Source organism: Nycticebus coucang, chromosome 13 (genome assembly GCF_027406575.1).
Source record: "Nycticebus coucang isolate mNycCou1 chromosome 13, mNycCou1.pri, whole genome shotgun sequence".
Classification (NCBI taxonomy): domain Eukaryota; kingdom Metazoa; phylum Chordata; class Mammalia; order Primates; family Lorisidae; genus Nycticebus; species Nycticebus coucang.
Window position 1 is genome coordinate 41,060,257 of NC_069792.1, and position 26,232 is coordinate 41,086,488.

At 40.5% G+C, this 26,232-nt stretch overlaps 3 pseudogenes; 2 read left to right on the plus strand and 1 right to left on the minus strand.

The window, feature by feature from the left end:
* The window catches only part of LOC128563707 (serine/threonine-protein kinase Sgk3-like), a 427,955-nt pseudogene that overhangs the window by 338,443 nt on the left and 63,280 nt on the right, over positions 1-26,232 (minus strand).
* LOC128563684 (disks large-associated protein 5-like) lies at positions 919-9,366 on the plus strand (annotated as a pseudogene).
* Positions 23,575-25,512, plus strand: LOC128563995 (lisH domain-containing protein ARMC9-like; annotated as a pseudogene).

Sequence of the window (26,232 nt, forward strand, 5' to 3'; positions counted from 1 at the left end):
GTGGTTTTTTGGCTGGGGCTGGGTTTGAACCCACCACCTGCGGCATATGGGGCCAGTGTCCTACTCCTTTGAGCCACAAGTGCCGCCCTATCAAGTGTCTTTTAATCACCAAATTCCTCTTTGCCTCTCTTTTCTTTCCTCTACAAACTTTTGTGAAAAAAAGTCTTTTTCTGGGCGGCGCCTGTGGCTCAAGGGGTAGGGTGCCGGTCCCATACGCCGGAGGTGGCGGCTTCAAACCCAGCCCTGGCCAAAAGAAAAAAAAAAAAGTCTTTTTCTTTTTTTATAGATTTTCCAGTTGACAGTATGCCTATATTGTAAAGTGATTAATGCATTCTTTTATTCTTGGTATTTCGAGGTGTTAGAACTGTAGTTTTTATATTTGCGTGTGGTTTTTGTTTATATTAAGTTTATGTTATAAATATAACCCATTTTTGTGACTTTACTGTCCCAAATTTAATTTCTTCAGGGCCAAGATTACCTTCTCTGGGGACATGCAAATCTGATATGAATGCATTCGAATTTTTTTTTTTTTTTGAGACAGAGGCTCACTATGTCACCCTTGGTAGAGTGCAGTGGTATCACAGCTCAAAACCTCCACCTCTTGGGTTCAAGTGATTCTCTTGCCACAGCCTCCTAGTAGCTGGGACTACACATGCTTGCCACTGTGCCTGGCTATTTTTTTTTGTTTGTTTTTGTTGCAGTTGTCATTGTTTAACAGGTTCAGGCCAGGCTCAAACCCACCACCCTCCGTGTATGTTTCTGACACCCTACCCACTGAGCTACAGGTGCCGCCTGAATATATTAGAATATTAATAAGAAGGCTAGAGCAGAGGTTATTTAAAGCAAAATCCATCAGCTTTTTTTTTCAATATTTAGCAAACATTTAAAGCAATGTTTCTATATCCATTGGCACAGAAATTTCACTTCTAAAATTTTATATACAATACTCAGAAAGCATTATTTAAAAATCCAAAGATGGGCTCAGTGCAGGAAGTTTGAGTTGTATGGAGGCGAGCCTTGGAGGCGGTGGTGTGCGTCCACTTCCAGGGTTCCTTAACTTTTGATTCACTTGAGATTCACGCTAGGAGGTGCTTCAGAATGTCTTCATCACATTTTGCCAGTCGGTTCAGAAAGGATTTCAGTACTGAAATGATTAGGACTAAACTTGCTCAAAGGAAATCACTGTCTGAGAAACAAAAACAGACATAAGGAATATGAACAAAATAGACTCTTTGGTTTGAAAGATGTCAGCATTCCAACCTTGGAAGGTAGAATTCTTGTTGAATTAGATGAGACATCTCAAGAGCTTGCTCTAGAAAACGCCAAGCCAAGGTCAATAAAAACTGTTCTGTGTGACCAACGAAAACAAACGCTCCAAAAATACAAAGAAGAAAAGCAACTACAAAAATTGAAAGCACAGAGAAAGAGAAAGCTAAACGAGAAGCGTTTAAAGTGGGTTTTTATAGACCTGATACGCCTGGTTTCCTTTCATCAAACCTGAATGCTATGAAAGCTGGGCCACAAAAGACTTCTTCTGTATGGATTACAAGGTCAAAGGCCAAAGACCTGTTTGGTTTGTCCTAGGAGGCTCACTCGTACTGCTCGAACATCACTCCCAATAATGGGAGTATGACCAGCAGTATGACCTGGTCAAAGACAAACTTCTGAAAACAAAGTGTTGGACAAAGAGGGAAAAGTTGGACAGCCTGTAGTGTCCACGTCGGTGAGAATGACTTGATCTGCTGCTCAAGCAGCAAAGCAGGTTGCTGGAGCAGTCTCATCCAGCACAGCAAGAAAGCCATTCTCAAGAGCCACTGGTGACAGTGAACCAGGAAGAAAGGCACCAAATAAAGGAAGACCCGCCCCCCAAAAAGAAACAAAACCTGCAAAGCCCCTGGATGGTCTGAAGACCTATCAAGTCACACCCATGACTCCCAGAAGTGCTGACGATTTCTCGACACCCAGTTACACCTGGACCCCTTGCAAAATAGAAGAGGATAAGACTCAAGAAGCAACAAAAGATATTTTGGTGCTAAAATGTAAAATGTCAGCTACTGAGTTAGTACAGCAAGATTCAAATAAATTACAACATCCTTTGGGTTCTCTAACTGTTTGGAATGAAGAACAGGTCTTAAATCATAATAAATCTATTAAAAAGTCAAATGGCCTTCCAGTAACAGAGGTCCCATCACTTGAAATGAAGGAAGGACAGATATGTACCATATTTCAGAAATATCCTCCAGTCAGAAACTGAGAAATTAACAATGTCAAGTTGCCTTCATGGGGAGAAGAAGCTGAGATCGGACATTCCAGATGATGCTAAAGATCGTATTCGCACAGCAGTTGTTCCAACAAGACTCCTTATGAAGGAAAGGGTCAAACAATTTGAAGGACTAGTGAATGATTGCGAATATAAACAAGGTGAAAAGGAGATTACTCACACAGATCTGGACAGGTTCTGGGATATGATTAGTTTTCAGATAGAAGATGTAAAGCAAAAATTCAACAATCTGACCAGACTTGAAGAATCTGGGTGGCAAAACAATAGTAATGCAAGCATTTTAGTCTTCAGGAAAAAAGTCATCTCAAGTATGGTGAATAAACCAAAACAAATTCTTCCACATGATGGAGGAAGAATTGCAGCTAGAAATCGCTTGGCTGTCATAAAAAGTGCAGAGAGAGAGAAGACGAAGCTGGGAGAACATGCGGAGGCAGCAGCCTCTAGGATGCCAAAGGAGATTGATAAAATAGTGTTTGATGCTGGATTTTTCAGGGTTGAAAGTCCCGTTATATCATTTTCAAGACTTTCCATTTCTTTTGAACATCCTTCTCAAAAGACGTTGAACACCTAAGTCTGTCAGCAAAGCTGCGTCTCAGAGCAGGGGTGCGGTGGGCCTCCTAGGACAAACTGCATCACCAGAGAGTTCCAGTCCTTGGAGTACCAAAAATGAACACGATGATAAGAAGACTTTGTTCGAAAATACTCCTGAAAGCCAGAGCAACCTAGGAGAAGATGCTCAGTGTCCTGGATCACAAGATTTAATCGAAGCGAAACATGATGAAAATAGGGTAAACTTTGGCGTGCATTACTTACCCATTGAAAGAATTGAGTTTGCCTCTTCTTGCTGGTGGAGTAGCAGATAATATTAACAAAAAAGAAGAAATTTCAGATGTTGTGGAAGGAATGGAGCTAATTCTTCAATTATATCAGACGATGTTTTGATGAGTAGCCCTGAAAAATTTAAACCATCACAGAATATCCTCTCACCAGAAGAGGAAACTAAACTTCCTCCGTCAGTACTATTTGATAATAAAAGTCTCACTACTGAATGCCTTGTTGATTCAACAGGCCTGAACTGCAGCAATCCATTCACTCAGCCAGAGGGCAGACATTGAGAACATTCCAGATACATTTCCCTTGGTGGTGACCGGATCTCCTTTTCACCTCTAATGCCTCCCGTTGGCCTGGGTGCTGGAGAGGGGCAGGACGTGGAGCCCCGGACTCCGACCCGGGCTGGAGACCCTACCTGGAGCCCATCGAGCGTGGGCAGGTGTCAATACATCAGCTTTTTAAGAAAACTGTTGTTGGCCCAGGACCTCTAGCTTAAGCGGCCAGTGCCAGCCACATACACCAGAGCTGGCAGGTTGGAATCCAGCCCGGGCCCGCCAAACAATGACATCTATAACCAAAAACTATCCGGGCATTGTGGTGGGCGCCTGTAGTCCCAGCTACTTGGGAGGCTGAGGCAATAGAATCACCTAAGCCCAGGAGCTGGAAGTTGCTGTGAACTGTGATGCCATGGCACTCTACCCAGTGCAACAGCTTGAGGCTCTGTCTCAAAAAAACAAAAAAAAAAAAAAAGAAAGAAAAGAAAGAAAACTATTGTTAATCTGTTCATGTAGAGGGAACACAAAAGATCACATCTCCTCTTGAGGTAATAAATGGTGAGTAACATGTACTTACACATCAGATTCTCGTCCAAGCACTTAACATCCAATCTCCTCTAAGTCTCACAATAAATCTGTAAAGGAATTGCTAAAATTATTTCCATTTCACAGGCCAGAAAACTGAGGCCCAGAGATGTTAAGTAACTGATACAAGGCAACACAGATACCAAGTGTTTTATTGGGGCAAATAAAGATGCTGAGTCAGTGTGTGGTTTACTGGTATAACTTAATACTGTGCACTGGGTGGGCATCTGTTTAAAAGTGTTTTAGAATGGGTTTTCTTCAAAATCAGGTTATATTTGGTTTTGGTGCATGCATAACTAGACCACTTGCAAAATTATTTGTAATTTGTAATGTTATTTTAAATTTTTTTTAGTTAAAGAAGCAGTTTCCTGCTATGGCCCTGAAGATTCCTGCCAAGAGAATATTTGGTGATAATTTTGATCCAGGTAAGCTGTAACTTTATAGACCAGGAATTAAGTGGTAGTTCAGGTTTGAAGAAGTCATGAGCATATTCATTGGACTGTGTCATAGTGCAGGACTTTAGAAAACTAATTGATCTTGTACTTTATGAAAATACTGCTTCTGGAATGTGCTTACTGTGTGCCAGGTGTTTTAATTTATTCAATCCTTACAACAAGCCTATAAGGTAGGTATTGTTGTCATTATTAGATAAGGAAACTGAGGCACAGTTAGGTTCATTATTTTGCTCAGGGTCACACACACAGGGTAAATGGCAGCTTCGGAAGTTAAACTCAAGCAATCTTGCCTCAGATAAATTTAGTAATCGCTAACTTAGGGGTACTTTTCTAACTTTAAACAATGCCAGAAATGGAATTTATTTTTACATTTAGAAACTTTTTATTTATTTATTTTTTTTGAGATAGAGTCTTGCTATGTCACCCTCGGTAGGATGCTGTGGAGTCATAGCTCACAGCAACCTCAAGCTCGTGGGCTTAAGCAATTCTCTTGCCTCAGCCTCTGAAAGTAGCTGGGACTATTTTTTTGTTGTAGTTGTCATTGTTGTTTAGCAGGCCCAGGCTGGGTTCGAACCCGCCAGCCTCAGTGTACCCTAGCCACTGAGCTATGGGCACTGAACCTATATACATATGTATATATTTTTTGGGGGGGTGGGGGGCAGAGTTTTATTTTGCACCCTCGGTAGAGTGCTGTGGCATCACAGCTCACAGCAACCTCCAACTCTTGGGCTTAAGCGATTTTCTTGCTTCAGCCTCCCAAGTAGCTGGGACTATAGGCGCCTGCCACAACACCAAGCTATTTTTTGGTTGTAGTTGTCATTGTTGTTTGGCGGGCCTAGGCTGGATTTGAACATGCCAGCTCCAGTGTATGTGGCTGGTGCCCTAACCTCTGAGCTACAGGGACCGAGCCCAAGATAGATGGATCGATATATATATATATATATATATATATATATATATATAATTTTATATAATTTTGTTCTACATAGTAAGATACATAGTTCAAGCATTTCTTTGGTACATGCTGAAAATATTTTTGCTATTGTAATGAGACAGATTCTAGTAATCATATTGCTGAATAATGTCACATAATAGTCTGTTCCACTGTGTGTAAAGTTTATTGTACTTTGTAAAAATCCTTATACATGCCATCATTGGCATTTAATTTAAGGGTAGCAGATACTAGGATTGTAAAAATATCCTCTTTTAGGCTTTAAGTATATCAATTTGTCTAATTTCCCATTATTTTATTTTATTTTTTATTTTGCATCAGAGTCTCACTATATTGTCCTCGGTAGAGTGTGATACTGTCACAGCTCACAGCAACCTCCAACTCTTGGACTTAAGTGATTTTCTTGCCTCAGCCTCCTAAGAAGCTGGGATTACAGGCGCCTGCCACAATGCCTGGCTGGTTTTGTTTTTTCTTTTCTTGTTGTAGTTATCATTTGGCAGGCCTGCACTGGGTTCGAACCGCCAGCTCCAGTGTATGTGGCTGGCGCCCTAGCTGCTGAGCTACAGGTGCTGAGCCTCTAATTTCCCTTTTTTACTCAATTTGAATTAAAGAAAGATAGATATAGATATGTAGAAAAAAATTACAAAATATTCTCTATGTGTTCTCTATGGCCACCTCTTTGTAACATACACAGTCTTCTCCCTTACTCCTGGAGAACACAGTCTAAGGGATCTGTTGTGTTAAAGTTTTTCCTATGTGTGGAGACTTTTAGAATACCCTGTAGTAGGCACTGCAGAGAGGAGAGACCAAGTAGAGAGTGGGAGGCTGGTTAAGAGAGTATTCCTACCAGTCATGGCGTTAGATAATGAAAACAGGGACTCGAGTGGGAATAGGGTTAAAAAATGAGCCGTGTGCAAAAGCTCTTCTAATGATAAATCTGTAAGAAATTTTGATAATTGCTTAGTAATGCCACATAAAGAAGAGAATGAGAGATAAGTGAAGTGTCAGGTATGATCTGACTGAGAAAATTAATTAATATGAAGTGGCAGAAAGACTTTAAGAAAAATCAAACTATGCTAGTGATGACACTTGAACTTGGGTTGGAGTTCTGTAGAGCCCTTAGTTGAATCGTGAAGACAGTCATTCCTTCAAGGAATGAAGGCACAAAGAAGTAAAAGATCCGCAGCTCTACTCCTTTCTTATAAAAGACAAGATACCAGACTGAATGCCCAATGGTACCTATGTTTTAATGAATTAATTATTTGACACTAAAAATGGATTTTTATTGAAAAGCCATTTGCAGTCTATCTTAAAGTGTGTTGTATATGATTTAGTAACAGTGAACTACATTGTATGTAACAGAAATCTTGAAAAGCATTAGGGATAGCAAATGTAAGTCTTAATGTAAAAATCCAGAAATAGGTAAGAATGTCTGTTTGGTTAAGCCTTGCTGGGGAAACAGGCATTCTTACATTTTGCCGGTAGGAATGCCAAATGGAAATCCATGTCAATGGAAATTTGGTAACATTTAGGAAAACTGTATGTATTTCACTTGGACCAAGAAATTACATTTCTAGGAATCTATCCCAAAGATAAACTGCACATAAAATGATGTATGTTCAGGGAAGCACCAGCCCCATATAACGAGAGTGGTGGGTTCAAACACAGTCCTGGCCAAACTTCAAAAAAAATAGCTGGGTGTTGTGGCAGGCACGTGTAGTCCCAGCTACTTGGGAAGCTGAGGCAAGAGAATCCCCAAAGCCCAAGAGCTGGAGGTTGCTGTGAGCTGTGACGCCACAGCACTCTACTGAGGAGATGATGAAGGAATAAATCAAAACTGGGACTTTGAGGAGGGAGAGGCTAGGGGACCCAACAGAAGTGGAAGTTAAATGTCCCTGAGTGAATCTTGTTCATTGTTTTGACTTTGGAACCATGTATTTGTTTTACATAATTTATGTATGTATGTATGTTTGAGACAGAGTTTCACTTGGTCACACTTGGTAGAGTGCTGTGGCGTCTTACCTCACAGCAACCTCAAACTCTTGGGTTCAAGTGATCCTCTGGCCTCAGCTTCCCAACGCCTGGCTATATTTTAGAGGCAGGGTCTTGCACTGGCTCAGTCTGTTCTGGAACCTGCAAGCTCAGGCAATCCATCCACCTCAGCCTTCCAAGTGCTGGGATTACAGGCATGAGCCACTGGGCCCAGCCCTTGTTTTACATGATTTAAAAACAAAAATTAAAATGCAATAACAAAGAGACCTCTAACAATGGAAAATAAACTAAAGGAAAAAATAACCTAACTATATTTTGATTTTTGTTGTAAATACTTAGAGAATAATTAATCATTAGAATAATAAGATTTTGACTATATCTCATGGGTTTATATGCCAAAGACAAAAACAAAAACCTTCAAAGAAGTTTTATATGGCATTCGATAGTAAGTTATATAAAGTTGTTATCCTGGAATTATGTTAATGTCATGGGAAACAAGATTTTAGGCAGAAGAGGAAAGAGAAACAAATATGAAATCAAAGATTTTAAGTGAAAATCCTATAATTTTTGCTTCATTTTCAAACATAACATGGAATCATAATTTTTTCCTTTTTTTTACATTTTCAAACCGTATGTATTAGTGTTCTCTCCTGGAAATGCCTAAAAGCAGTAACAAATAAGTAGCAATCAACAACCCCAGCATTCAAGTTGTGATCTCTCAATACCATTTTCCTCTCAAGGGAACCAGAGTTCCTGGAAAACGGTCATTTCAGCTTCTGGGCAAGCAATGTACAAGATTATCTCAAGACATCTTGCCTTAAATTTTCACACAGAAGCGATCTGCAATTACTGAAGGTTTATCAAAACTACAAAAGAGCTGAATTTATGGGAGCTTTAGTTGAGCAAAGATTGGACAATTAGAACATGGAGAAAGAGTATTGGAGTGGGTTAGAACACATTAATATATAAAGACCCTTGAGTTCACATGGACTCTTCAAAAAAAAAAATAGAACAACTCATCAAATACCTTAGAGGTTACTAGATTACTGATTTTTTATTCTTGCAATCAGTCAAAGAATCAAACATTTATCCTTGTTTGGTATGAAACATAATTTCTTTGTACCAAAGAGCTAATGATGGAAAGTAGTACTTCTTCATAGAAGAATCAACAGCTCATAATTGCAAAAGGAATGACAAAACGGGAAGAATCACTGTATAACTTCTGATGAGTTAATGGATCTAGGCACAGACCATCAATGATGAAAGCTTTACTGGGGCAGGAGAATCCACTTCCAAGATGACTCACTCTTGTGGTTCTTGGCAGAAAGCCTTCTTGCATGTGGGCTACATAGCCTTCGCTGTCCTTTCAACATGGCAACTGGCTTTTCCGGAATGAATGATCCAAGTGAACTAGCAATGCCTTTTATGACCTGGACTTGGAAGTCACATACCATCACATCCACCATATTCGGTTAATTCAAAGATAGTCATTAGTCCAACACACATTCAAGAGAAGAATTAAGCTCTGTCTGTAGATTGGAGGCAAATCGAAGACTTTATGGACATTGTAAGATGATTTCACGTTTTTTAAAAAAAGATATTACCAGCAATACACATTGATGTATTTAAAAAAACAAAACCACAAAGTTGTCTAAAATTGCTTTAAAATACTCCAGAAAAAAAAGTGAAGAATAGGGATAAATGAGCCATCAATACCAGAATGTTGGTATGGTAATTTTTAAAGCAGGGTAATGAGTGCATGTGGTTCATTATGCTCGTCTGTCACCTTTTGTGTATTTCTAAAATTTTCCACAGTGAAAAGTTAAAAATAAATTCATACCTTAGAAAAATATCCTGAAATTCCCCCCCCCCCCCGCTTTTTTTTGAGACAGAAAGCTGTCGCCCTGGGTAGAGTGCCATGGCATCACAGCTCACAGCAACCTCCAACTCCTGGGCTCAAGGGAGTCTCCTGTCTCCGCCTCCCAAGTAGCTGGGACTACAGGCACCCGCCACAACGCCCGGCTATTTTTTGGTTGCAGCCGTCATTGTTGTTGGGTGGGCCCAGGCTGGATTCGAACCCGCCAGCTCAGGTGTATGTGGCTGGCACCTTAGCCGCTTGAGCCACAGGCACCGAGCCTGAAATTCCCCTTTTAACTTTATTTGTGTTTGGCAGCCATCATCCTGAGTTTGTTTTACATCTTTCTGAGTCCTTGGGGTGCAGCACAAGCCTGTGTCTTCATTTTCTTTTTTTATTTCTTTATTCTGATGGTTGCCAACCTCTGTAAGATGAGTTTTATGTGCTTGAAGGCTTAAGAATGATTTCTGCTTATATTTTTCAAAGTTAAAATTTTATTTTGAATATAAGATTTTTTATAAGGCACACCCAAAGGAAACCATATTTCTTTCTTTCTTTTCTTTTCTTTTTTCCAAGACAGAGTCTCAAATTGTCACCCTGGGTAGAGTGCTATGGTGTCACAGCTCGCAGCAACCTCAAACTCTTGGACTCAAGTGATTCTCTTGCCTCAGGCTCCCTCCCTAGTAGCTGGGACTACAGGTTTCTGCCAGAACTCTTGGCTTTCGGCTTTTTTTTTTTTGTTTCCATTGTTTTATCTGGCCTGGACTAGGTTCAATCCTGCTAGCCTCAGTGTATGTGGCTGACACCCTAGCCACTGAGCTACAGGCGCTGCCCGGAAAAGCTGATGGGATCCTGATATCAATATAGAAACCACTTTTTTGTTTACCAAAAAAGCTTATTGTTGAAAATAACAAAATGGCAAAATTATAAAGAAATTGAGTTCATTAAGGGGTGGTTTTATGAAATTTAGAGAATGTGAATTGCTAGAATGTATAAATGGTTGCTCAGTATTTTCTTTAATTGCAAGTATTTAATTATTTATTTAACATATATAAATATATATCTATCTACATATATATTTTTTTGAGACAGTCTCACTGTGTCACCCTCAGTAAAGTGCAGTGGGATCACAGCTCACAGCAACCTCAAACTCTTGGGCTCAAGCTATTCTCTTGCCTTAGCCTCCCAAGTAGCTGGGACTACAGGTGCCCAGTACAACGCCTGGCTATTTTTTTTGTTGTTGTGCAGTTGTCATTGTTGTTTAGCTGGCCTGGGCTGGGTTGGAACCTACCAGTCTGGATGTATATGGCTGGCACGGTAACCACTGTGCTATGGGCACCGAGCCTATTCGTAAGTATTAAGTGCCTTGTAAGACATTATGTTAAGGGCTAAAGATCAATTTTTTTTTTTATTAAATCATAGCCGTGTACGTTAATGTGATCGTGGGGCACCATATACTGGTTTTATAGACCGTTTGACACATTTTCATCACACTGGTTAACATAGCCTTCCTGGCATTTTCTTAGTTATTGTGTTAAGACGTTTATATTTGGGCGGCGCCTGTGGCTCAGTGAGTAGGGCGCCGGCCCCTTATGCCGAGGGTGGCGGGTTCAAACCCAGCCCTGGCCAAACTGCAACAAAAAAAATAGCCTGGCGTTGTGGCGGGTACCTGTAGTCCCAGCTGCTCCGGAGGCTGAGGCAAAAGAATCGCGTAAGCCCAGGAGTTAGAGCTTGCTGTGAGCTGTGTGAGTGAGCCACGGCACTCTACCCGAGGGCAGTACGGTGAGACTCTGTCTCTACAAAAAAAAAAAAAAAAAATTTATATTCTACGTTTACTGAGTTTCACATGTACCCTTGTAAGATGCACCGCAGGTGTAATCCCAGCAATCACCCTCCCTCTGCCCATCCTCCCCCCTCCCTCCCCTGTCTCTCCCCCTTCCTCATCCCCATATTCTTAGGTTATAACTGGGTTATAGCTTTCATATGAAAGCCATAAATTAGTTTCATAGTAGGGCTGAGTATATTGGATACTTTTTCTTCCATTCTTGAGATACTTTAGTAAGAAAAATATCACAGCTCTATCCATGTAAACAAGAAAGTGGTAAAGTCTCCATCTTTCTTTAAGGCTGCATAATATTCCATGGTGTACATATACCACAATTTATTAATCCATTCGTGGATTGATGGGCACTTGGGCTTTTTCCATGACTTAGCAATTAGGAATTGGGCTGCAATAAATATTCTGGTACAAACATCTTTGTTATGATGTGATTTTTGGTCTTCTGGGCATATATCTAGTAGAGGAATTATAGGATTGAATGACTGATCTATTTTTAGGTCTCTAAGTGTTCTCCAAACATCTTCCCAAAAGGAATATATTAATTTGCATTCCCACCAGCAGTGCAGAAGTATTCCCTTTTCTCCACATCCACGCCAACATCTCTGGTCTTAGGATTTTGTGATATGGGCTAATCTTACTGGAGTTAGATGATATCTCAAAGTAGTTTTGATTTGCATTTCTCTGATGATTAAGGATGATGAGCATTAAGGATGATGAGTATTAATTTGCATTCCCACCAGGAAGGCATGATCCTTCCCTTAAACAGCTTAGATAGAAACTCCTTTTTTTTTTTAAGACAGAGTCTCACTTTATCGCCCCTGGTAGAGTGCCATGGTGTCATAGCTCACAGCAACCTCAGACTCTTGGGCTCAAGCAATTCTCTTGCTTCAGGCTTCCAAGTACCTGGGACTATAAAGTCTGGCTATTTTTAGAGGTGGGGTCTTGTTCCTGTTCAGGCTGGTATTGAACCTCTAAGCTCAGGCAGTCTACCTACCTTGGCCTCCTAGAGTGCTAGGATTACAGGAGTGAGCCACCACATCTGGCCTAGCTATAAACTTCTTTTATTACTCAATATTTACCTCTGCTTATTGAAGACAAATAAGTTTGTACAAAATAAAAAGACTACTTCCTATTTCAGTCCCAGTCTTTGAGTTCTACTGAAGTCCAGACTTCCTATCTACCCAGGTCTTTTTATAAGCCTTGTTGTCATGTCAGCTGTCCAGGATATTTTTCTTAAGAGCTAATCCCTAGATAGGTTGGGAATCTCTTTGCTCTTGAAACAACCTGTGAGTTCTTTGCTGTTAGTACCCTTGGTGTGCCTGTATGTAGTGATTTGTTTAAATTTCTTCTCCACTAGAACGTGAAGTTCTTTTTTTTCCTTTTTATTTATTTATTTTTTATTGAGACAGAGTCTCACTTTGTGGCCCTCGGTAGAGTGCCATGGCATCATAGGTCACAGCAACCTCCAACTCTTGGGCTTAAGAGATTCTCTTGCCTCAGCCTCCCAAGTAGCTGGAACTACAGGCACCCGGCACAACACCTGGCTTTTTTCTGGTAGAGATGGGGTGTCACTCTGGCTCAGGCTGGTCTCGAACCTCTGAGTCCAGGGTAGTCCACCTGCCTCTGCCTCCCAGAGTGCTAGGATTATAGGCGTGAGCCACCCTGCCCAGCCTAGAATGTGAACTTCTTGAGGATAGTTACCAGGTATTAATGAAACATTTTTGTATTTCCAGTGCCTTGCACATTTTAAAGTGTATAATAGATGATTAATGAATGAATAAATGAATGCTTGTATGCCATTTTCACCTGAGTGACTTCTTTTAGAAAGGCTATTCAGTATTAGGTTAAAGCTTTTAAATATCACTTACTGTATCACTGAAACTTCTAAATTATCAAGGATTCCAAATAAGGTAGAATAATTTTGTTAGCTAGCTTCCCACGCCCTTTCTTTTTTAGACGACCATCACAAAGTGGTATAGCTGGAAGGATCTCTTATAGATCATGAGATAAAGAAAGGTGGCATTTGTTTGCGGTTAGAAAGCCAGAAAGCGGCACAGGCAAGATCCAGAGTTAGGAGACTACTTCAGTGTCCTTTGCTGTGGCAGGCCGTTATACTAGTAGGAGTCGTCATGGTGACTGTGCTGTTATTTGAGTTCCTATCTATACAGTAGTGCCTTTTACCTCTATTTTGCAAGACGAGGCCATTTTCCCGAGTCTCATAGCTAATCCAGGGCAGAATCAGACTTGCCAGTTCATCCGTGTTCAGAGCTCATTCCCTCAGCTCTTTACTGTCTGCTTCGTGTGTAAACATAGGATGCCTTTAAAAGCAGAGTTCACGGCATTGGTCGTAAAACCCAACATCTCCTCAGTCAGTCCGATGATTCTTTCCTCTGCCCCACACTGTTGAGGATAGTGTCCTTTTGGATGATTTTTCATGAAGAGCAAAATGATAGAAATGGGAATAGTTCAGTTTAATACTTATTTTGGAGACTAAAGCTTTTCATTTTATTATCTGAGCATTGAGGGTTTTTCTGAATTTCTAATTGAAATTTCTTTTTAATTACAACAGATATGTTTGTGTAAGTTCTTCATTAGAGAGATTTTAAAAATGCCTACTATAATTCTTAACACAATATCTCAACCTTATAAAAATTCTTGGCACTTAATCCTATAATGGCATGGTACACATTTTAGTCTTTTCTGGAATTTTTTCAGATATTTGCATGCTTAATGTTGATCTAAAAAAATGAAGCTTGGAATTGTTCCTAAATTCTGACTGCTGCTGAACTTCTTGTTTGATTGCAGACTTTTTTCTTTCTCTTTCCGTATAGGGCCTCACACTGGGATTTCAAAACTGTTTAGTTAGTGATGAACTAGAAAGTCTGTAGCGCTTAGTGCAGCGCGGTCTATAGCTCATTGAAAAAAGAAAACTCCCTCTGTTATCATACTGGTCTCCAAAAGTAAAACATCTTTAATAATATCCACAGAAGAATTTAAAGCTCCTTCCATACAGTCATTAAAATTTACTTTTAGGGGCAGTGCCTGTGGCTCAGTGAGTAGGGCGCCAGGCCCATATACCAAGGGTGGCAGATTCAAACCCGGCCCCGTCCAAACTGCAACAACAACAAAAAAAATAGCCGGGTGTTGTGGTGGGCACCTGTAATCCCAGCTACTCGGGAGGCTGAGACAAGAGAATCGCCTAAGCCCAACAGCTGGAGGTTGCTGTGAGCTGTCATGCCAGGGCATTCTACCCAGGGCAACAAACTGAGACTCTGTCTCAAAAAAAAAAAAAAAAAAAATTTCTTTTAAAGGCAGCACCCATAGTTCAGTGGGTAGGGCGCCGGCCACATACACCAAGGCTGGTGGGTTTGACCCGGCAGGGGCCAGCTAAACAATAATGGCAACTACAGCACAAAAATCGCCGGGTGTTGTGGCAGAAACCTGTAGTCCCAGCTACTAGGGAGGCTGAGGCAAGAGAATCGCTTAAGCCCAAGAGTTTGAGGTTGCCGTGAGCTGTGATGCTACAGCACTCTGTAGCTCAGAGGGTAACATAGTAAGACTCTGCCTCCAAGGAGAAAAAAAAAATTTTCTTTTAATATTCCCAATCCAGTCATTCATATTAGTTCTTCCTCCCATGTTCCTAAGTCCAGCTCTCAAGAAATAACTGTTTTTCAAGTACAGTTTTTTATTTTTTATTTTTTTTAAACAGAGTCTGACTATGTCACCCTTGGTAGAGTGCTGTGGCATCACAGCTCAGAGCAACCTCAAAACTCTTGGGCTTAAGCGATTCTATTGCCTCAGCCTCCCAGGTAGCTGGGACTATAGGTGCCCACCAGAATGCCCGACTACTTTTTGGTTGCCGTTGTCATTGTTGTTTAGCAGGTCCAGGCTGGGCTCAAACCTGCCAGCTTCAGTGTATGTGGCCGGCACCCTAGTCAGTAAACTACAGGCCCAAGCCTCAAGTACAGTTTTTGATGTAATCCTCACATGTGCATTGTCTGGTGACATGAAAAAATGTCCTTGGAAGAATCTTACAAGATACCTGAAATTCTTCAGAGAATTCATAGTTGACAAAAAATGTACCAAGTGCATCAGTCCAAAAGTCCGCACCTAATTTTATATTTGTTCTTTAACAGCCATTCTTAACATATAAGAAGTAGAAATAAACCTACGTGACTGGAAATAACCCATCAGTTTGGGGACAAATGGTGTACTTTAAATCCTTTATTGAGTGGATTTACTAAACCAAAATTCATTATTAAGTGACATAATGTTTGTGGGTTTTTATTCAGATATTCACTATTAGGAAGCACTTTATCAAGTCACATTTCTTCAGTTTTTTCTGTATATTTCTTAAGTATTAGGGTTTAGGATGATGGCTTTTTAACCCCACATTTAATAAAAATAATAGCAGCTAATGATTACATCCTAACCATCTGCCAGACATTCTGCTATAAGCTTATATGCATTACTGTGTGTCTCATTTAATCATATAGCAGCATTTTGACATATGAATACTGTTGTTATCCCCATTTTAAAGTAAGGATTTAAGTCTTAGAAAGGTTTAAGGTCATCCAATAAGTACCAGAGACAAGATACTTGGGTAAAGTTTTCTAATTCAAAGAAAGGCTTATGCTTCACATTTATTACTAAACTGCTATTATATGACCCTCAATTATCAACAAATAAAATACTTAGAAGATGCTCTACAAGTACTTGTTAGGACAATGTACCCATACATTTTCAAGGGCGTTTTTAACAATGAGGGTTAAACCAGAGTTTTGGTAATACTCAGTTAATCAATCACTATTCCCCAGTTGCAAAGGATTTCCAGTAATACTTATTTTTGTCATTTGTTTTTTAAAAGTTAGCATGATAGTTATTAGTGTTAATTTTTATTCTTTACTTGACAGTACATGAGGAGTTAGACAAAGCAAAGTAGTTTTCTAAGTTTTGTAGTTGAATGTATTCACAATCCAAAATAGATAGCTTTTAAGTTATTTTGGAAGCTACATTATCTGATTTATGTTAATTATTGGATTTATAGATGTATATTTCTGAGCATTTATTCCTCATTGTAACCAAGAAGCATGAATTGAGAAATAGATTCTTAATCAAAATGTACCGTCTATACCTGTTTATTCTTATGTAATTGTATTGATGATAGTTACATAATCTGACATAAATAAACCGAAGGTCTTATATTTCTCTTAACAGATTTTATTAAACAAAGAAGAGCAGGACTGAATGAATTTATTCAGAACCTTGTTAGGCATCCAGAGCTCTACAACCAGTAAGTCATTATCATTGTATTCTGAAGGGATGCTGAAACCAAATCTAAGAATGTTAAATAAGCCTCACACAGATTTTATCTCTTCTGGGAAATTGTGCTGTATACTAGGTATGTTCGTAAAGTCTTCCTGGAGCATTTCCTCCCTGATGTCCTTAGTTCCCTTTGCCCTTCATCAACTTGTTTTCTTTTCTTTCTTCCATTTATATTTGAATTAGTTTTACAGATTAAACTTGAAATAAATTTGCATAATGCAGTTAAAACATTTTACTAATTATTTGATACTATGTTTGTGCCTTCAAAAAGCATTTAAGTGACCATTGCCTGCTTTGGGAATGTAAAGCTAAATGACTTCCATCCCAGGGCGGCGCCTGTGGCTCAAGGAGTAGGGCGCCAGTCACAATTGCCGGAGGTGGTGGGTTCAAACCCAGCCCCGGCCAAAAACCACACACAAAAAAATGACTTCCATCCCTTTCATCCCTTCTAGAGGCATGGGTTCCCAGCCAAGTGGGAGAGTCAGACGTATAAACAAGTAATTGAAGCTGGGTAGTTTTTATGGTAGAGATGTCAGAAGATAACAGAAAAGTATGTGGCCCTCTCTTTTTGAGGATGTCAAGGAAAGCCTTCTAGGACTTAATGCATGTATAATCATTTAAGAAAAAAAGGTAGGGAGAACATTCAGGTAAAGGGAGAAGTACATGTAACAGAGGATGCAAAAACCCGGAACCACGAGGCCACTTATAACATTCCATGGTGACTAGAACAGAGTAGGGTTTTGGAAAGGAGATGAGGCTGATGGCATTAGTAGGGTCAGGCACACATGCCCCCAGCCTTTGTTGTAGTTGCAGCCTTGTTCTGTTGACCCACAGAAGGCCTCTAGTCTTTCTCAGCATAGTATTGTAGGCAGATGAAGGCACTTTCCCAGGCCTGGCTGCCCTGTTGGCGCATGCCTGTAATCTCAGCTCTTTGGAAGGCCAAGGTGGCGGAATCACTCAAGGCCAGAAATTTGAGACCAGCCTGAGTATTGCAAGACCTGTCTCTAGAAAATTAAAAAAATTAGCCAGGTGTGGTAGCACTTGTAGTCCCAGCTCCTCAGGAAGACACAGGATTGCTTGAACCCCATTTAAAAATGGTTTGATGGTGAGCTACTATGGCACCACTGTACTCCAGCCTGAGTGACATAGCAAGACCTTGTCTGTAAAAAATAAGAAAGAAGGGTGGCACCTGTGGCTCAACGGAGTAGGGCACTGGCCCCATATGCCGGAGGTGGCGGGTTTAAAAACCCAGCCCCAGCCAAAAACTGCAAAAACAAAAAAAAGAAGAAGAAGAAAAAAGAAAGAAATACCTGTGAAAACATTGGTAGATCTGTGGCTTAGTTTATGTTTTTATTTTTGAGTCTAGTAGTTGGTTCAGTAGTTGGTTCATAGTGATTACCTTTATTGTCCCTGGTAATTTAATATATGTTACAGTACTTACATTGTTTTGTACGTATAAAGTATTATATTCTAAGAAGAAATAAAGAAGGTAAAGTAAAATATCTGGGGAGCTTTTCCACACCTTACTTAGCTATGTAAATGCAGAAGGTGCTTTATATGGATAAGGATGTAAACACAAAACACTTAAATAATATTTTCAGAAGTGCAACACTGAAGGACTGTGTTTTTGAGCACTTGTTCTAAAAACCATGATTACCATTTATATACTTTGTTATAGTTCAAAGAAGGCATCAACTCTTTTTTTTTTTTTTGAGACACACTTTCGCTTTGTCACCCTTGGTAGAGTGCTATGGCATCACAGCTCACAGCAGCCTAAAACTCTTGGGCTTAAGCAATTCTCTTGCCTCAACATCCCAAGTAGCTGGGACTACAGGTGCCCGCCGCAATACCCGGCTATTTGTTGTTTAGCTGGCCTGGGCTGGGATCGAACCCGCCACCCTTGGTGTATATAGCTGGTGCCCTACCCACTGAACTACAGGCACCAAGCCAACTTCCACTCTTTTTTAATTTACTTAATTTATTAAGTTACTAAAAATACTAAAACAGCATCTTCCCTGACAAGATCTTCTGCCCAGAGCTGTGGATTTCCCCTGATTTCACAGGTAGGACAAGGGTCAAGGAGGTCTTGCCCCTGGATTAACCAGTGCAGTTCGAGCAGGTGTCTTCACATGAAATGGAATTCCCTTTCTAGTCTGCTCCTTAATAAAGACTTTTTTCTTTCTTTCTTTTTTTTTTTTCCTTTGAGACAGTCTTGTCTCAGTCAGTTGCTCTGGGTTAAGCTCCGTGATGTCATAGCTCGCAACAACCTCCAACTCTTAGGCTCAAGCAAACCTCTTGCCTCAGCTTCCTGAGTAGCTGGGCCTACTGGCTCCTGCCACAATGCCCAGCTAATTTAGCAAAGATTCTTTTACAGTTTGGCTCTTAGTGGAATTACTTGGTTAAACATTATGCCTTTTCCTGAGGACAAGTTCTGTGCTATCTTCAGTTTAGATGTACCCTTCTAACCGCCAGTCTAGGCTCTGTGCACTGGCTGTTACTCTGAAATGGTATATGACTGGCTTCTTTGAAATATATTCCATGCATTCAAAGCTTCAATCTGTTCTGTTTTGACAGAGCTGACTTGGAATAAATATACAAAAGATGAGGGTGGTGATTATTCTAATATTTTTAATTGTTACTCAGAAGTTCTAATGCTATATATAATAAATGTTAATATTCTGAATCTTGAAGTGTAGTATTACAAAGATGTTATATTTGACATTTAAATTCAACTAAAAGCAACTTGATTATTTAAAATTTCCAGTTTATAAAACATTGTACTGTAAAATATACAGTTCTTGAGCGTACAACTCAATGGATTTTTCTATACTTTTGCCCCCTGTAGCCACCGCCAGTACATTAAAGATAGAGAACATTTCCAGCACCCCCAAAATAGCCAAGAGTTTTTTAAACTTAATGCTTTAACTGACATTTTCTTTGCAATAAAAGTGACCTTTCATATTTTCTGGATCCCTTCTCTTGTTAACAGAACTTTAATTTTCATGCTCTTCATTTGATATCTTCATTTAAAATAGTAAAGGTTTTTTTTTTTTTTTTTTGTAGAGACAGAGTCTCACTGTACCACCCTTGGGTAGAGTGCCATGGCGTCACACGGCTCACAGCAACCTCTAACTCTTGGGTTTACGTGATTCTCTTGCCTCAGCCTCCCGAGCAGCTGGGACTACAGGCACCCACCACAACGCCCGGCTATTTTTTTGTTGCAGTTTGGCCGGGGCTGGGTTTGAACCCACCACCCTCGGCATATGGGGCCTCCGACCTACTCACTGAGCCACAGGCGCTGCCCTAAAATAGTAAGATTGCAAGAAGCCAATCAAGCCTTTTATTACTACTGAGGAAATGTACTTTAAAAATAGCTTTACTTCAGTAGCTTGGCATTGTGGCGGGAGCCTATGGTCCCAGCTTCTTGGGAATCTGAGGCAAGAGAATCGCCTAAGCCCAAGAGCTGGAGGTTGCTGTGAGCTATGACGCCATGGCACTCTACCGCAGGCGACAAAGTGAGACTCTGTCTCTTAAAAAAAAAAAAAAAAAGCTTTACTTCAATAGATAAAAGTTCATTTTTAAGATAACTTTATTAAAATCAAATTTAAAAATCATTAAAATGTGGAATAAAATGTTATTAGTTTCTCTGACCTGTATATGGAGGAGGGTTGTCTGAGAATATTGGCAGTGAATGATGTATCACAAAGTAAAACACAGAAAAATTTGAGTATTAAAAACTTCTCATAAATTGTAAATGAATTATCAATCTTAAATCAAAAATACAAAAATATTTTCCATGATAAAGATCAATAGAGAAGTAAAGTTAATATAGAAAGAACTCATGCAAATAAGACACTCAAGACACCAAAAGAAAAATAAAGCAAATGAGCTATTTACAAAAGAGGAGATACAAATGGCTGATTAATTATCAGAAAAACTGAACATTTCCTTAAGAAATGAAAATGGCCAGATGCAGTGGCTCTTGCTGATAATCCTAGCACTTTGAGAGGCTGGGGCACAAGGATTGCTTGAGGCCAGGAGTTCAAAACCAGCACAGGTAAGACAGCAAGATTTTATCTCTACAAAAAATAAAAATAAAAAATGAGCTTGGTGTGACTGCACATGCTTGTGGTCCCAGCTATTTGGCAGGCTGAGGTGGAAGGATTGCTTGAGCCCTGGAATTTGAGTTTACAATGAGCTATGACCATGCCATTGTACTCTAGCCTGGGTGACCCTCAAAAAAATAAAGAAAGAAAGAAAAAAATGGAAGCGTAAGATTCAGAAAAGTGCCCAGATGATGTCTATACAGCTCAACGAATGATCAGAAAGGAAACACACCTCAGTTGTCACTATTACCCCCCACAAGGCCAAGAAATAAAACGTTATCAATACCCCTGAAGCCCCTCACACATCCTCTTCCAATCTCTGTGTCTTCTTTTCTTCCTAAAAGTAACTATTGTCCTGATTTTTAATAATATAGATTCGCGGGCCGTGTTTTTAAACTGTATGTAAATAGAATCACACAATGTTTTTTCTCCAGCTGGCTTATTTTCAACAAGGTGAGAGTTACCCAGGTTGTTGTATGGAGGTGTAATTTATTTCCTTTGCTATGTAATATTCCATTGTATGAATGTGCCACAGTAATCTGTTCTACTATTGATGGACACTTGAGTTGTTTCTGTTTTCTGGCTATTGTAAATTATATTGTCATTAACATCTTTTGGTGCACACATGCAAACATTCTTTATGTATCTTGAAGCAGAACTTCTGGGTTATAGGATATGTATATGTTTAACCTTAGTGGATAATGTTGAATAATTTTCCAAAATGTTAGTACCAGTTTCATACTTCTACCATCAAATCACATTGCTTATCTCAGCAGCACTTAGCATTGTTAGTCTTTTCCATTTTAGTAAGTCGTTAGTTTCTTTAATTTGCATTTGCTTAATACCTTTTTAGAAAAATGCAGTTTTTCGCTTACCAAATTATCAAAGATGTTAATATACAATGTGTATTTGTATATACCTTTAATGCAAACCAAGGCTGGGAGAGTTTTCAGGGTGTTCCTATACTGCTAACGGAGTGTAAATTGGTATAACCTCTCTGGAAATCATTTTAACAAATTATTTAATGCTGAAAAATTGTTTACAATTCTGACCAGTCATTTTACTTTTGAAAATCTGCAGATTCGAGTCTGGTGGATTGCCCAGGTGCATGGGTTCAAGACCAGCCTGAGCTAGAGCGACACCCAGTGTCTAAATATAGCTGAGTGTTGTGGTGGGCTCCTGTCATCCCAGCTATTTGGGAGGCTGTGGCAAGAGAATTGCTTAAGCCCAAGAGTTTGAGGTTGCTGTGAGCTGTGACACCACAGTACTCTACTGAGGGCAGCAAAATAAGGTTCTGTCTCAAAAAAAAAAAAAATCTGTGCAGTTCTAACGTTAGCACAAAGATGGTCAATTGCAGTGTTATTTATACTAATGAAATTGTATAGTAAAAAGTTGGAAGCCATCTACAGATCCTAAAGTAAAAGAATCATTCAGTAACATGTCTTTTTATTTTTTTCATTCAGTAACTTTTGGTGTACCCATATAATAGAACATCATATATCTATCAAAAGTTACTGTTTATCAAGAGTTTTTTAACACCATTGGCAAATGTTTATAATTAATTTTTAAGTAAAAAACATAAAAATTTAAATATAGCATGATCCTAATTATGCAGAGAACAAGACTGAAATAAAACATGCTAAAATGGTAACAGTGCTTGTGTGTGGTAAGATTAAAAACCCCACCCCCCTTTTACTGAGATAGAATTCAACATTTTAACTATTTAAAAGTATACAATTCAGTGGTGTTTAATATATTCACAATGCTGTACAACCATCTTCAGCATCTAATTCTATTACTCCAAGTCTAATCTGACATTTTCATCCCCCCCACAAAAGAAACTATCTCCAAATTGTCTCTTCTTCCAACTTTTGAAACCACTATTCTATTCCTGTCTCTATAGATTTGCCTATTCTGAGTATATCAAAAATGAAATCATACGGGCAGTGCCCGTAGTTCAGTGGGTACAGCACCCGCCACATACACCAAGGATGGCGAATTTGAACCTGGCCTGAGCCTGCTAAAATCAACGATGACAAGTGTAACTACAACCAAAAAATAGCTGGGCATTGTGGCGGGTGCCTGTAGTCCCAGCTACTCGGGAGGCTGAGGCAAGAGAATCGCTTAAGCCCAAGAGTTTGAGGTTGCTGTGAGCTGTGACGCCACAGCACTCTACCCAGGGTGACAGCTTGAGACTCTGCCTCAAAAACTAAATAAATAAAGTGAAATCATACAGTACGGTCTGGTTTCTCTTCAGAGTGGGTAAATCTTACTAAAGATTTCCGTGGAGAATGGGCAGCACCTGCAGCGCAGTGGGTAGAGTACGGGCCACGTACACCCAGGCTGGTGGGTTCAAACTGGCCTGAGCCTGCTCAAATCAACATGACAACTGCAACAACAACAAAATAAATAGTCGGGCATTGTGGCAGGCACCTGTGGTCCCAGCTGTTTGGGAGGCTGAAGCAAGAGAATTGCTTAAGCCCAAGGGATTGAGGTTGCTGTGAGCTGTGACACCACTCTACCCAGAGCGACAGAGTAAAACTCTGTCTCAAAAAAAAAAAGATTTCCGTGGAGAGGAACAAGTTGAGATTTTAATCAATTTTTTGAGGCCTTGCTTTGGCAAGGCTAATAATAAACAAATAGAATCAAATCAAATAGTCAAATCAAATGGAAACAAATAGAATAATAAATAAACAAATAGAAAAGGATCACAATATGTGATCCTTTCGGCTGGGTGTGGTGGCTCATGCCTGTAGTCCTAGCACTCTGGGAGGCTGAGTCGGATGGATTGCCTGAGCTCATGTGTTTGAAACCGTCCTGAGTCAGAGCCAGACCTTGTCTCTAAAAAAAAAAAAGGCTGGGTGTTGTGGCAGGCACCTGTAGTCCCAGCTACTTGGGAGGCTGAGGCAAGAGAATCACTTGATCATAAACCACATTTTGTTTATCCATTCATCCACTGATGGATATTTGGGGTGTTTCCACTTTTTAGCTATTATGAATAATGCTGTAGGGTGGAGGCTGGTCCGCGGCCGAAGTACAGACATTTTTCCTGTGAGAATTACCAGGAACAGTTCAATATGGGGGATATTCTGGCTCATGAATCTGAAATACTCGAACTAGTGAAAGAGTATTTAGATTTTGCTGAATTTGAAGATACCTTGAAAACATTTTCCAAAGAATGCAAAATAAAAGGAAAACCGTTATGTAAAACAGCAGGTGGATCTTTACAGGACTCTAAATCATTGATAATTCAGAAGGCTCTTGTCTCTGCATTTGACAATGGAGACCAGAAGGCGTTCTTCAATTTATGGGAAGAACACATTCCCAGTTTCATCCAAAATGGTGACGCCCTTGCCCAGAAGTTGGAATTCTATCTTCACATCCATTTTGCCATCTATCCTCTGAAACATTCCGTAGGGAGACCGGACAGAGAGGAGCTGGAGGAAAGGATTTCTTACTTCAAAACCTACCTGGAGACCAAAGGAGCAGCGCTGAGCCAGACCACCGAGTTTCTTCCTTTCTATGCCCTTCCTTTTCTTCCCAACCCTATGGTACACCCTTCGTTTAAAGAACTCTTTCAGCATTCCTGGACTCTGGAGTTAAAGTTGAAGTTGGAAAAGTTTCTAGCTTTAATATTTAAAGATAGCAACACGCTGAAGCTTTTAACAGTGTATAAGGAGAATGGACAAAGTAACAAAGAGATGTTGCAGCAGCTCCACCAGCAGCTGGTCAGAGCTGAACTTAGGTCAGTGACCTACCTGAGACGTACAGTAAGATCCAAGCAGACTACCACAATCTCATTGGAGCCACAGCAGAGCTGCCGGATTCTCTCAGGCCACAGTCAGTGGCAAGATGATCACTCCTGAGTACCTCCAGAGTGTCCGTGTCTGCCTCTTCAGCAACCAGATGTGGCAGAGCCTGGCTCATAGCGTGGACTTCACAAGGCCTGGGACGGCTTCCAGCATGTTACAAGCTTCCTTGGCACCCGTGAGACTGAAAGATGTCCCATTACTGCCCTCCCTGGCTTATGAGAAACTGAAGAAGGATTTGATTTGGGGGAGTGATCGTTTAAAAGCCTTCTTGTTGCAGGCTCTGCGCTGGCGCTTGAGCACCTCCCGTCCTGGAGAGCAGAGGGAGGCGGTTCTGCAGGCCTACATCAGCAACGACCTCTTGGACTGTCATACCCACAACCAGAGGAATGTGCTTCACTTGCTGCACGCAAAGAGTGAGGTGGTGCGGCAGTACATGGCCAGGCTCATCAACGCTTTTGCGTCACTAGCTGAAGGTCACCTCTACCTTGCTCAGAACAAAATGGTGCTGTGGATGCTGGAGGGAAGGCTGAAGGAGGACAAGGATGTCATCACCCAGGAGAATGTCCTTGGGGCCTTGCAAAAGTTCAGCCTCAGGCGCCCGCTGCATCGCTTCAAGATGGTCTCATCTTCTGGCTGATTGATATTCTGAAGGACTCTGATTGCCTGTCTGACTACACACTGGAGTACTTAGTGGCTTTGCTTATGAACCTCTGCCTCTGGAGTGCAGGGAAGAACATGTGTGCCAAGGTGGCAGGCCTCGTGCTCAAAGTCCTTTCAGATCTGCTTGGCCATAAAAGCCACGAGATCCAGCCGTATGTGAACGGAGCTCTGTACAGCATCCTTTCTATTCTATCCATCCAGGAGGAAGTGAGAGCAATGGGGATGGAAGACATCCTACACTGCTTCAGCAAAGAAGGCAACGCTGAAATGATCCACCAGATAGAATTTTTCTTTTTTTTTTGGCCGGGGCTGGGTTTGAACCCACCACCTCTGGCATTTGGGACGGGTGCCCTACTCCTTGAGCCACAGGCACCGCCCCGCCAGATAGAATTTATCATCAAGCAACTTAATTCTGGTCAGTTTAATGTAAAAGTCCGGGATCTTTCTTGTGAATCATTCACAAGAAATGTACCGGAAGGATACATGGACTGTCTTATAGGGCCTTGTCATGCTTCGGCCAGCATTCATTCAAGAAGCATTTAGGGAGGTGAAGAGACCTAAGTGAACCCACTAACAAGAGTTCATTCAGGTATTCAAGGCCAGATTGTCCAAAGATTAATAATTTCTTATCACACTTAACAGATACAGCCAACAAAAAGAATTTAAAGGCAATTACAGAAGCCCTTCCCTAGCCTTGTGTGTTCTCTTTATGTGGCCCCTCCCTTTCCTCTCCTAAATCCTGCCCCACTGTTAAGGGTGGCTTCCCCAGGTTCCTGTCAGGGAATGAAAACAGGTGCCAGCCTTTCCAGCACCACTGTGGAAAATGGCATCCTCCCACATTTATTCATTCATTCCAAAACAAACAAACAAACAAAAAATAATGCTGCTCTGAGTAGTCCTGTGTGAGTTTTTGTGTGAACATACTCATGTGTTGTTATTTCTCTTGGATATATGCCCAGGAGTGGAATTGTAGGGTCATACAGTAACTGTTTAACTTTTCAAGGAACTATGAAACTGTTTTTCACAGCAGCTGTACCATTTTACATTCATGCCAGCCCTTCCCTTTTTATTTTTATTGTATTTTATTTATTTATTTTTTGAGACAGAGCCTCAAGCTGTCACCCTAGGTAGAGTGCCATGGCATCACAGCTCACAGCAACCTCCAGCTCCTGGGCTCAAGCGATTCTCCTGCCTCTGCCTCCCAAGTAGCTGGGACTATAGGCACCCACCACAATGCCTGGCTAATTTTTGGTTATCTCACAG